We start from the raw sequence: 14,252 nt of genomic DNA, 5'->3' as shown, positions 1-14,252 counted from the left end.
GTTTATTACTTTCTCCATCTTTCTATCTCTCATGGTCTTCTTTCATTTTTCATTTTTGCTCATTCTCTGTCCATCCCTCACACTTAACTTTCCGATTCTTCTTCTCTTCTCTGAACATTTTCTATATTTTTGTGAATTTTTCTTTCTTAATGAAACCTGATGCTTTGTAACTTCAGGTTAACATGACTCTTTCATCCATTCTGATTCAGAGGACTAAATCCATCTTATAGCCCCATCGAGAACCTCTTGTCAGTTCCTACTAGTCTTAGTGAATATGGACTGCTATTACAAAGCACCATGGGCTGACTAATTCACAGACAGCAGAAATGTATGGCTTAGAGATCTAGAGATTGAAAATAAGAGTGGCAGCAGGGTTCCGTTTTGGTGAGGATCCTTTTCTGATTGGCACATAGCTGCCGACTGACTTCTCATTGTATCCTCACATGGCTGGAAAAAAACAGTGAAGTAAGTAAGTTTTATTGTGACTCCTCTTAAGGGCACTAATCTTTTTTTTTTTTTTTTCCAACTGCTACCAGTTGGGGCTTGGTTCCTACATGATGAATCTACCCATTTTAGCAGCCTTTTTTTTCCTTTTAATTTTTTTTTTTTTGCCTCCAGGGTTATTGCTGGTGCTTGGTGCCTGCACCATGAATCCTCTGCTCCTAAAGGCCATTTTTCCCATTTTTGTTGCCCTTGTTGTTACCCTTGTTGTTGTCGTTATTATTACTGTTGACATTGTTGTTGTTAGAATAGAGAGAAATCGAGAGATGGGGAGACAGAAAGGGGGAGAAAAAGATAGATACCTGAAGACCTGCTTCACCACTTGTGAAGTGACTTCCCTGCAGGTGAGGAGCTGGGGGCTCCAACTGGGATCCTTTCGCCAGTCCTTGTGCTTGGCGCGGTGTGCGTTTAACCCACTACACTACTATTTTTTTTTTTTAATAGAACAGAGAGAAATTGAGAGGAGAGGGTGAAATAGAGAAACAGAGACACCTGAAGATCTCCTTCACTGTTTGTGCTGAAGGACTACACACCTGCGTCCTTGCACATGGCAATGTGGGCTCAACTGGATACATGGCCATCTGGCCTCTAAGTACACAAATACTATCTCCTAAAGACCCTACTAGCATTACTTTGTGAGGTCACATGATTATATTCATAGAACTTGTGTCACTTTTGAGTTTATCATTTTTATTTATTTAATTTATAGGTCACATGTCCTTACTTCTTACAAAGTCTGTTTTTTAAGGGTGTCCTAAGACTAAGTGTAAAAGATTTGCAGAGACTTGTTAAATAAAAATTATTGAATTCCATAATGTGATATGTTCCTTAATATCTGAAGGTAATAATGCTGAGAGCTGAGTTTATCTCATCTATATTTAACTTTGATGAAAATTTAGTTAGATTTGATTCATCCAAAGGATCTTTCCTATAGAAGAGCTTTCTAGTTGAGTAATAATAAGATGTTTACTATCTCTTTCTCATCAATATCTTCCCTCAGCATATTAAATATTAGAGAGTGGCTTCTAGATGCTTTTTCATTAATATTTTTATTATTTTATTATTAGATAGAAACAGAAAAATTGAGAGGGGAGGGGGGATAGAGAAGGAAAGAGACAGAGAAACACCTGCAACCCTGCTTCACCACTCATGAAGCTTCCCCCCTGCAGGTGGGGGACTAGGGGCTTGAACCCAAGTACCTGCACATTGTAATGTGTGAGCTTAACCAGGTGTGCCACCGCCTGGCCCCCTCTAGTTGCTTTCCAGCACTGAACACCTAAGAAGAATTTCTCTTTTGTTCCTTTCCCAAGTCTCTGAAGACTACTGAAGTACAGCTTGTTGAAAGCTTGGGATGACCTGGAAAAAGATCTCTGTACCACTCCTAGGTTTCAGCATAACAATCACAAGCAGTCACTGAAAGTCTGAGAATGAGTAGATGGCCAATATAGAATGGCCTATGACTGAAGGCTTCTCAGCATTCCAGTCTTCTATGTGGTCATGTAAAATTTATTCAAAGTTTGGCTAGTTTATCCTAATCCACAGTTTAAGAGATTCCTCTCCCTCCCACAGTTTTATCACAGATTAAATGACTGTCCTTTTCTCTCTTAGTCTGACCATTTTCTGGAATTTAGTTCACTAGATTTCCTTAGCATTCTGTAGCTTATCCAAGAAGTTCCCTTAGGGTCATTCTCAATGATAGCTTTTAAATTCTGAGGACATTGGGAATATGAGTAAAGTGTAGAGAAGATGGGTAGTATACATTTTTATACTGAAAACTTGTCTCATAGCTCCATTTTTTAATGTTTTTTGATAGGTGAATAATATATTAAATTAACAGGACAGCCTTTGGTGAAAAGAGGGTAATATAAAGCGTCATGCTGATAGTCACTTAAGGGAAAGGCAGTCTCAACCTGGGATCCAGCACTGCTGAAGCATATCATGTTTTCTTTGCTGCTTTATTTTTATTGCTACTTTTTTTTCTATAATGAGAACAATTTTGTTCAAGTAAAAAAATGTCTTTCTGATATGTCAGGTGTTGAGGTGGTTACTTTTGCTTTCAGCAAATGTATAGGAGGAAAAAATCTAAGCTAATTCTGTGGAGAGGAGGTAATTGACCAAATATCAAGCAGTTAGGTCATAAGTGGAGACAGAGTCCCTGCTGGGCTTTTTCACTAGGGGTCTAGTTATTTTTGATCTGCTGTATCATTGATGCATAGAAAAGAGAGAAAATACTTGATATCACAGAGAAGTGAAGGACAGAGCCGTGACTCAGACCTCTGTCTTTCTCTGTCTTTCAGTGAGGCATTGTGTCTTGCTAATTCAACAAATGCTTCTCAATGTCTTAGGTCTAACTTGCATATCTAATGCTGATCCCCTTTTAATTAAGTCATCTGGTTTATACAAGCATAAAGAGATTCTAACTACCTTTTAAGAGTTTGAGTTTCTTAGCCTATTCTCAGGTCTCTCAACGTTGGCCTTTTTTTAGTATGAACATTTTGGTCCCCAGAAAATCTATTAAATCATCTACAAGGGCAAATGAATAACATTAAGTGCAAGGTGAGTTTGCAGCAGAATTGATTATTTCCTCAGCTGATATCAGTGGAAGTCTACTGAGTCTCTACTGCACTCATGTTTGACAAATATAGCTGGATATTTTTATACATTTCCTTTACTGCCTGGTGAGTAGGAGTCAGGGAGAAGGAATTTCTCTGAATATTTGTGACATGCATGACATTGAACCCATAGATAATTTATGAAACATCAACACTTCTTTTCTTAGAAAAATTGAAATTATCTAGAACAATATTTGGGGTTAAAGGTTACGGATCTAGATTTGCCTGAGTTTGAATTCTGAATCTATTATTTATTTGGGTACATGTCTCTGCCTCCAGTTGCCCAGATAATAAAGGCATCTATTATCTACCATTTGTTATCCTCTTAAAACATGGTAGTATTTCTGTAGAATTTTGCATGGTGTCTGGTACATTGTTGATACTTATTAAATGACAGATATTATACTATGGAAATGAGTTCATGATAGACTACTTTATGACAACCCAATAGGAAATATGGTAATGACTTTCAGGGGCTTTCTCCAGTCTTGTATTCTCATTTTATTTGAGCCTAGAGCTCTGATTGGATTTTGTTTTTTCCTGTCAGTGCAACTGAGTAGCAACTGAGAATTAGCTGCTCCAAATCTGTTTGTTCAACTTTATAATGCATGATAGGATTTAGCAGGAATGTATTGTTTGGTGTTCTATGTAGTTTGTCACAGTTCAATGTTAAATAAAATTTGTGCCCTGGTGGGAAAGCAGGAAGAGAGAAATTTGTTCTCAAAGCTCCCTGGGTAGTGGGAAGAAACCATTTATAGTTCAAAGGGCAGAACTGAGGGAGGTTGCAGAAGGTGTAGGAAATGGGAGATTAAACCAGGTGTTGCTATTTGGAGGTTAGTCACACCAACATCTCACCTATCAAGTCTAACATTTATGTCTCTACTCAGCTAAGGGTGTTGCCAGAAGTTGTTAGTAAGGAGTCTGATATAATGGTACTGAACAGAGTACAAAGTTAAGTTATTAATCTTGAATCTGGTTATTTAGTCATTTCCTGTCACCCCATTCCCAAAGGCAGAGGCAAAAGTCTGAAAATATATAGTGACTAAGATAAACCAAGGAGTTGGAAACAGATGCCTACATTTAAATCCTGGCTTCATCTTTTGTAGATGTTAAGTCTTATATCCCTCAGTTAAAAAGCCAAGCTAACCATACTTTTTTCATGGAGTTTTTGTGAATTTAAGTAAGATGTGAAATAGTGTTCAACAAACCTTAACTCTTTGTATTAATTTTCTTTAAAAAGAGCATAAAGTTTATACGTTTTGCTTGATGAGGTTAGGGATTTGGAATGGGTGACTATGAGTCATAAACCACATTTTTAAAGAAGGCATCATCCATTTTACTACTTTTTAACTCTGCATCCATTCCAGTTATCAGTTAAAATCTATTGAGTAGTAATGGAAAAACATAAAGTTGGTGGATAGTGATGGAGAGTGAATTCCTTTCCATGGGTCCAACATGAGGTTCACTCAAAAGAATTACTAGAGAATATGTGTGGTAGGTGTGTGATTTCTAGATTCTTTCTTTATTGGATTCTGAAATAGGATCTGTGCAGAAATTAGGAAGATAAAACTGGGATTTCCCAGGTCAAGAATGTGTTCAAAAAAGGCCTTTCTGTGTAAAGGTTCCCTTCACTAATAATCCTGGGTATATACACCTGGTCCATCTTTCCATTGGCCCACTGAAAACCATCAGGTGAGGTTACCTTAATTGAAACTCCTCCCACCATGTTTAAAAATACTGGTCCTTCTCTGTCAAATATATATATATATATAATCAGTAAGATAGAACTGTAGAGAGGACTCAAAGTACTCTTTTGCTTCTTACTTTTTTTTGTAGTTCTCTGGACTTAGCACAAAGCTTTGAAAATAATTATTCAAGGGGCCAGGCAGTAGCACACTGGGTTAAGGGAAGCACAGTATGAAGCTGCAAGGACCCCCTGTAAAGATCCCGGTTCAAGCAGCTGGCCACCCACCTGCAGGGGGTTTGCTTCACAAGGGTGAAGCAGGTCTGCAGGTGTCTATCTTTCTCCCTCTCTATTTCCCCTCTTCTCTCAATTTCTCTCTGTCCTATCCAATAAAAAAAAAGTAGGAAAAAATGGTCTCCTGGAGCAGTGGATTTGGGATTCGTTGTGCTGGCACAGAGCACCAGGATAATAGTAGTAGTAGTGGTAGTAGTAGTGGTAGTGGTAGTGGTAGTGGTAGTGGTGGTAGTAGTAGTAGTAGTAATAGTAGTAGTAGTTAGTAGTAGTAGTAGTATCTCCAGGGTTCAAAGTAAAAGGAACTCACCAGCAATCTGATCAAGATTCTGCCATCAGCTTTGTCAGTCTCAGCAAACACCTCATCACAGACCCCTGCAAGCGTCAACCCGGCTTTGACCTAGCACGTTATGATTGGGCCTTCCTCAATCGCTATCAACAGGCCATGGCCGGTGCGCCGCTATGTTCCATCGCTGGGGAGCCAGAGACGACCTGAACTGCCCCTGCGGCTACAGACAGACTATGACCCACATAGTAAACGACTGCCACCTCTCCAGATTCAAAGGAGGTCTCGAAACTTTACATCAGGCTCAACCTGACGCTGTTGACTGGCTACAGAAGAAGGGCAAACGCTAGAAGAAGAAGAAGTCTCAGCCACTTTATGTTTATGACTGTCCAAGATTTGAACTCCTAGATCGGAAAACTTTGAGCCAATCAGTTCTTGGATCTTCTGCCTAAGGTCAGACCCCATGATTGACATCCTACTATAGGCACATAGAGTCAAAGTCAGAATCAGTGACAAATTCCCAAAGGATGCTGAAAAACAATAGGATATCACAATCTGTATAAAATAAATGTGTAATTCAATGTAAAATAAGAAAATCCTTTTTTAAGAGCAAACACTTAATTTTTAAAATAATGATTACCTTTCTAGAAAGCCAAGAAATAGAAAACTTCACACTAGATGATTTTTAAAAAATATTTATTTCCTTTTGTTGCCCTTGTTATTTTATTGTTGTAGTGATTATTGTTGTTATTATGATGTCATTGTTGTTGGATAGGACAGAGAGAAATGGAGAGAGGAGGGGAAGACAGAGAGAGGGAGAAAGATAGACACCTGCAGACCTGCTTCACCGCTTGCTTGTGAAGTGACTCCCCTGCAGGTGGGTAGTCAGGGGCTTGAACAGGGATTCTTACACCAGTCCTTGCACTTTGTATCATATGCACTTAACCCACTACACTACCGCCGGACTCCCTCAAAATGATTTTTTAAAGTGTAACTATAGTCTGATGGATGAATATTGAGATTCCCTCCAGCTTTGCTTCCTGGAACACGGCCCCATTTCTGTATTGGAAGCAAGAGAACTTGCTGTTCTAGGTCTTCACCTACATCTAGGGAATGAGTCAGATGTAACAGGGAAGATGCCCAGTGAATATTTTTTTTTTTAGCTCTAAATGAACATTTTAATCACTTGGGAAATGATATTTTCAGGACTTAAAATGTATTAACCATATTTTGTACAATAAAAATTCAGCCTAAAGTTGAACTATGATACAGGGAGAAAGCCTGAATATAAGGACCAGTGGACTGGGGTCTAGACTCTGGCATCATGCTAGGTAGAGAATTAGACAAGGTCCTTTGTTGTTCCTGACCTTAGTCTGTTACTTTTTAAAGTTACAAATCTGTGTAATGAGGGTGTTAGACTATATGCTTTCTAATAAAGTATCAGATCAAGTGAATGTGAAAATGAAAGTTCAAAAACATAATTGAACTGAATTCTTCCTCATGAATAAGTCTTCCTTTGACTATTTTATCTTTTCACTTGTGACTTCCCTGCTCCCAGGCTGTCTTTTTTTTATTATTATTATTCAGATCGAGAGACAGAAAAGAGACACAAACTAGAGAGAGGATGAGGCAGCACAGTACCAAAGATTCCTCTAATGGTTTTGGGACTTCTAGGAAGTGCCAGAAGTTGAACATGTAAATATGCCCACTGCTCTGATATACTAATATATGATCTATTTTCCAGATGCTTATATAAGCAGGTACATTTCATCACCAGGTACTGGTGAGGTTTTTATGGGGACAAGGTTAAAGCTCAGCGTGTCTGAAAGTTGTTTTCTGTGATAATTTACTCATGCTCCCTCAAATTAGATGAAGTATAAAGAGGGTTATAAGATGGGACTAAAGATCTTTTGCTGCTTAACACTGCAGGAAAAATCAAAACTCTGCACACCAATCATTTCTTGAGTGGGAAAAGCTTTATGTGAGAAAATCAGAGCTCAGTGTACTTCCTACTTAGATTGGACTTCCCCTTTCTGGTAAAATTTCTGGTAGTTAAATTGATAAAGATGGGGGAGGCCCAGAAGGATAGGAACTTTCTGTCAGTGAGGAAGGACTCAAATTCCTTGACCTTTCTCCTACTAAGACTCCCCACCAAAAGACTCTGGCTCCTCCCTCTAAGAAGGAAAGAAACTGGGGATTATTTTAATTCTTGACTATTCTGTCCCTCCTCCACCCGCCTCCCACCCAGTTCATACCTAGCCCTTTTGGGATTAAGTCTCTGTTACAGAATAAGAATACAGGAGCACTTTATGGCATACAACAGTGTTAATTATAGACTGACCTCTAAAAAGACCTGCATTGAGAGCTCAAGCATCTATCTACGTCTGTCTCTCTGTGGCCATATGGTCTTTAAATTTCCTTTAATTTTTCTTTAATTTCTGTACCTCAGCTTCACTTTTCACTTTTCCAACGCTCCTGCAAACTCTTCAACTTTGCACATAATGCCAGACATGATTGTCCTTGGCTTGCTTATTCACCTGCCCTTGACATTGATTTCACTGACTACACATTCATTCCCTGTCAGGGTTAGCCCATTGTGTCCTCTTATGATTAGGTCAAAGTTTTCAGAAACCTTGAAAATTAAAGCTCAAATATAGAACTCAGACCTCAAGTTAAGGACATTTCACTGAGCATGGTGGTGAACACTTGATGCACATTGTCTTTGTCTCAAGTTTCAGAAGCCCTAAAGGTAGGCACTTTATTATTTTAAAAGCTCACTTTATTATTTTAAAACTATTTTACTTATTTATTTATTTAGAGACCGAGAGAAATTGGGAGGGAAGTGGGGAGATAGAGAGGGAGAGAGACAGAAAGACACCTGCAGCGCTGCTCCACCATTTGTGTAGCTTTCGCCAGACAGGTGGAAGCTGGGGCTTTAATCTGGGTCCTTACACACTGTAGCATGTGCACTCAATCAGATACGCCACCACTGAGCCCCAACTCACTTTATCTTTAACAAAGCAGAGTCTCTAAGAAGTTATGCAATTTTTCTAGGACCATAATCTAGTAAATGGCAGACATGGGGTTTAAACCTAGTTCTCAACTTCAAATCCCATACCCTTTAGGTAGAGTTAACCTAAGCTCTGATGCTATAGGTATAATATGAGTTTCAAAAAATATAATTTCCAACAAACCCTCTTTTGAAAGTAATGCTACCCATTTGTGAGCCAAGCTTTGGGTAACACATTGGTTCTAACTTATCAAGAAGTTAACTTTTTCGTAAAAGTAACAATCCTTCAAAGTGTAAGCACATCCCAGAAATTATCAGAATAAAAGAAGTTATTGTGAGTTCCTTTATTTGTTTTTTTCTAATCCTGATGTTGATGCTTTCTGTTTTTTAGCATATATATTGCCTCCAAGGTTATATATATGGGATTCAATGCCTGAACTATGAATCCACTGCTCCTGGAGGCTATTTTTTCCCTTTGTTGCCATTGTTATTGTTGTTGTTGTTATTGTTATTGGATAGAACAGAGAGAAATCACAAGAGGAGGAGAAGACAGAGAGGGGGGAGAAAGATACCTGCAGACCTGCTTCACCGCCTGTGAAGTGACACCCCTGCAGGTGGGGAGCCAGCGGCTTGAACTGGGATCCTTATGCTGGTCCTTGCACTTTGCACTATGTGTGCTTAACCTGTGCTACCACCCCATGCATATACATTTTTTTAAAGATAGAAAGCCTTTCCTGACATCAGATACTTAGTTTTTAGGTTCCCTCAAGAGTCCTGAGGACATACATAGCACACAGTCTTTGGAGCCATTCTAAAAATCACTTTCCATAATTTCTCTCCTTAATCCTCCACTCAAATAAATTACAACAATGCCTACCAGAGAAATACTTATGAATAACACAGCCTCTCTGAAAGATGACAGAGGATTGTTTCCTAAACTAAGATATATGTAAACACACACTGTTAAAAAGTTGTTTGCATCCAGTAATATGAATGCACCACTTCTACATACAGCATCATGGATAAATCTCACACAAAACATTGGGGGAAAGATCAAACACAAATATGTTCATACTGCATGGTCCCATTTTCCATGAAGTTCATAAAAGGCCGGGTTCATTTATGGCTAGCAGGACAGCAATTGCTTGTGGGAGCAGGGTGACTATAGGAATGTGATAGACATGGGGATCAGGTGTAGAGGGAGTGATGGGATTTTTCTTAAATAATTTTTCTTATTTCTTTTTGATTTTAATTAATTAATTAATTAGTTTTGTTTGTTAGGACAGAGAGACATTGAAAGGAAAGGGGGAGATAGAAAGAGAGACACTTGCAGCACTGCTTTATCACTCTTAAAGACTCTCCTTGCAGGTGGGGACTGGGGTTTGAACCTGGGTCTTTGCACATGGTAACTTGTACACTCAAGTAGGTGTGCCACCACCTGGTCCCACTTTCTTTCTTGGTCTTCACGCTGATTACATAGCTATCTTCAGAGCATGAACATTCATCAGCTAGTACACTTTTGGACTTTTTACATATGTTTTTTTGCATATATGCTTTAATCTGATACAAAGTTTCAGAGAGGGGGAAAAAAAAACTTCATTTGTAGAAAACCAGAAGATAAAACTGTGCTGAGAGATTTATTACAAAAGTGCTAATATTTCTTAACTAGAGAAAGTAAGCCAGAAATGGAAGCACCCCCAAAATATCAACCAAAGCTGCCTGTTAGTGAAAATGTGCCAGGTTTTTTATACTTTTCTGCATTATTATTTTTCTGAAATATGCATGCATCTATTATAAAAGTTTAAACTGAGTTTCTATTTAGAAAGGTTTTTTTTTTCCAATCAATTTTATTAAGGGACAACTAAGATAACTTGACCCCAATAAATTCAGAAAGGTCTACAAATTTCTGTCTAATACAACTATCAAAAGAAAATTGTGGCCTTGGAAATTGCAGGACCTTGCATTAACTTTATCCCTCATAAATGATATTCCCAAGGGTTATTTCAGCTTCTATTGGTGTTTGTAAAGCAAGATTGATGAGGGAGAAGCACTTAGCAAGTGAGGAAATGATCATTTCATGAGGTTTGTAAAACAGGATATGAGTGTCTATGGACCAAATGATAAATAGAGTGATAAATGAGATTTTTTAGACCAAAGCTCAGAGATGCTAAAAACTCCAGGAAACCCATCTCATGTTTCCAAGTGCCGTTAGTATTTGTGACAGTGATAAAATTGAATAAAAATGTAGATGTGTCTGTGGATAGAATTTTAAAAATAGTCTTTCATCCTTTCCCCCTTGAAGCTCTGAGAAGGTGAAATTTTTCAAGGCAGATATAAATATCACAAATATAACTATATTTTTAGGTTAAAAATCTCAACATTTTTACTAATAAATTTGTACTAAGATAGTAATGGTGTCTAACATTATGTAAGTTCAGATACAAAGTATTATGATTTCAACACCTATACACTTTGCATAGTGATTACCACCTAGTCTGAGGACTATGCTACAGTTGACTCCCTTTACATACTTACAACCCTTCAATTCTCTTCCTTTCCAGTAAACTTCTTTTTCTGTATCTAAATGTTTTTGTTCTGTTTGTTCAATTGCTTCATTTCTTCATATGAGAAAGCATATGGTACTTATCTTCCTCTTCTGACTTATTTCACTTATTATAATCCCCCACATGACCAATCTGTGTTGTTGCAAATAGTAAGATTTCATCTTCTATAATTTCCATTCTTTTGCATGTGACTGTCCAGTATTCCCAGCACCACTTATTGAGGAGGCTTTCCCTTTTCGAGTGTATGTTATTTACTAATTTTTCATACATATATGGACTTATTTCTGAGTTCTTAATTTTGTTCTACTAATCTATGTTGTCTTTGTTATTATTATTCTTATATATAATGATTACTATAGCTGAGGCTCAACAAACCAGGGAAATTCTCTACCATCTAGTGAGCTTCCACTACATCTTCTCCAGTGAGGTCCAAATCTCAGTCTTGAAAAGAGGACCCAATTTTGTTCACTTTTGGGTACATTCTCTCTGCTTTTCTACCATAGAGTAATTTTATATTTTACAGATCCTTACTTGATCATATGAATCAGACTTTTCCCTATAAACCATACTGATTTTAAACAGGGGAAGTTTGGAGTCACTAAAATAAAATCCTTTCTAGTCTGTGGCATATTTTTAAATGACCTGTGATATAAAAAAAATAGATTTTAAGAGCTCTGAGAAGAACCTAGAGGAAAGCATCCCCAGTAGAAAGGAAATAACGACTGTGATTTCGAAATAACAAATAATTCCATGGGAACTTGATTTATAACATAAATTACATTATTGCCAGTCAGTAAAAAAAAAGATTTTTTTCAATAAATGATGGTTTTTCCCCCAAAAGTTTTTCCAAAGAAGTTTTCAAAAGAAAGATATCTACCTCAAGCCATTATCCAAAATTAAGTCTCATATAAAGACCTCACAATCATTATTTCTCAGAAAATGTAAACTAAGAAATCAAAATAGGAAGGGGCCAGGTTGTGGCGCATCTGGCTGAGCACACCTGTTACAATGCGCAAGGACCAGGGTTTAAGCCCCCCCCAATCCCCAGACCCCACCTGCAGGGGGAAAGCTTCGAGAGTGGTGAAGCTGTGCTGCAGGTATCTCTCTGTCTCCTTATCTCCCTCTTCCTCTCAATTTCTGGCTGCCCCTAACCAATAAATAATTAAAGATAATAAAAATAGGAAAGAATAAAAAAATGTTTTTTAAAAAAATATTTTAAAGAGTTGGGTAAAGGATGAGAAAAGGAAGGAGGAGGAGGAAAGGTATATGAGAAGAAGGAAGTGAAGGAGAATGATAAGAAAGTAAAAAGTAGAAGGGAGGGGACAGGGGAATAGCGCAGTGGGTTAAGCACATGGCTCAAAGCACATGGACCAGTGTGAGAATCCCGTTTTGAGCCCCTTGAGAGGGGGTCACCTACTTCACAAATGGTGAAGCAGGTCTTCAGGTGTCTATCCCTCTCTCCCCATCTCTGTCTTCCCACCCCTACTCGACTTCTGTCTGTCCTATCCAATAACAACAACAAGGGTAACAAAAATGGAAAAAATAGCCTCCGGGAGCAGTGGATTCCATGGTATTGTAGGCACTGAGCCCCAGCAATAACCTTCAGCCAAGGAGAAAAATAAAAGAAGGAAAAAGCAAAGACCAAATGTGATCTGCAAAGCCTAAAATTTTATGATCTGACCTGTCCACCGTACCAAAAAAAAAAAAGCTCATGCCTGTTACGTTATACCTTAGGTATCTATGTATCTAGAGTTAACCCTCCTGTTGACTCTAATGCAAGCAGTTTGAGAATCATTGGGCCGAGTCCACAGCCCACTGTGATTGCTGCTTAACCTATCATAAAAATGACAAAAAATTCAGGGTATATATGGAGCAACCAGAAAACATTTCTCTTTTCCTAAGTGATCTGGTGTGAAGTTAGCAATTCAGTCTCCATCTTACACAATACAGAAAATCCAGAGTTACAGGTGGTAGGCAAGAGCCTAAAGATGAACCAACACCACAGAAAGCAAAACAAATCATGGAATATCCAAACCCTTGGTGACTTCTTTAAGTTGCTGCAACAAATTCACCTGACTCTAAAAATATCTGGTGTAAATATCACAAAATTCACTCTAGAGTAACATTTCTTAAGTTCAGCACTATTGACTTTTTTTTTTTCCTCCAGGGTTGTCGCCAGGGCTCTGTACCAGCACTACGAATCCACTGCTCCTGCGGCCATTTTTTCTTTCTTTCTTTTTTTTTTTTTTTTGGATAGGACAGAGAGACATGGAGAAAGGAGGGGGAGACAGAGAAGGAGAAAGACAGACACCTGCTGACCGACCTGCTTCACCACTTGTGAAGCAACGCCCCCTGCAGGTGGGGACCTGGGGAACCAGAATTCTTGTGTGGATCCTTGCGCTTCATACTATGTGCACTTTACTCAATTTGCCACCTCCCGGTCCCAGCACTATTGGCATTTGAACCAGGTGATTTTTTGTTGTTGCTGTGGGTGCTTTCCTTTAGTTTGTAAGCCATTTAACAATACCTCTGTCCTCACCTTACTAGTCATTGCCCAGTTGTGACAGTCAAAACTATCGTCAAAATGATCACAAATCAACCCCAGCTTCAAACCACTATAGATTTTCAACGAGTTTCAACTGTGGAGTAATTGCAACTTAAAAGTTTAAATGGATACTCTTTGTGTTCCAATTTTGGTAATATATTCCTAAAATTATTAGATTCAAATTATTTACCTATCAACTAATGTCTATTTTAAAGAGAGGTTGTCTTTGAGATATTACTCCTTGGGTTAAATGACTTATAAGTTCTTTCTTTGGAGAATATTATCCAGAACTGAGCATTGATTCTTTATGGTCCCTTTCTGACAGTTTATGCTGTGATGGATGTTAACACTCTCACTGTGTATCTTTCTCTCTGTTCTGTGTGACTACACATAAAAACTCAGTTTTCTTTTCCTGATTTCCGTAAGGTCATTTTGAGGACACAGTGTACATGGAGGACATGTCCAGAATATGAAATATATATGAATAATATATGTATGCTCACATATGTGTAGTTAATGTTGGGTCTAAATCCAGATTAGTTGATTGATTCAGGTCAATCTGTCACACTGACCAGTAGCACTTGGTCTTTACTCACTGGCAGGATGAGTGCTGTGGAGATTATTCTGACTGGATAGTTGCCAGGTTCAGTTGGGGTGCTTTAGTTTATGATTTTAATAAATTATTTTTCATAGACTCATGAGGGCTTCTATTTGCTACATGTAGTCTCTCTGATTCGTGGCTTCTGATCCACACCCTTA

The sequence above is a fragment of the Erinaceus europaeus genome, chromosome 12 (genome assembly GCF_950295315.1).
Source record: "Erinaceus europaeus chromosome 12, mEriEur2.1, whole genome shotgun sequence".
Classification (NCBI taxonomy): domain Eukaryota; kingdom Metazoa; phylum Chordata; class Mammalia; order Eulipotyphla; family Erinaceidae; genus Erinaceus; species Erinaceus europaeus.
Note: the sequence above shows the minus strand (reverse complement) of the source record.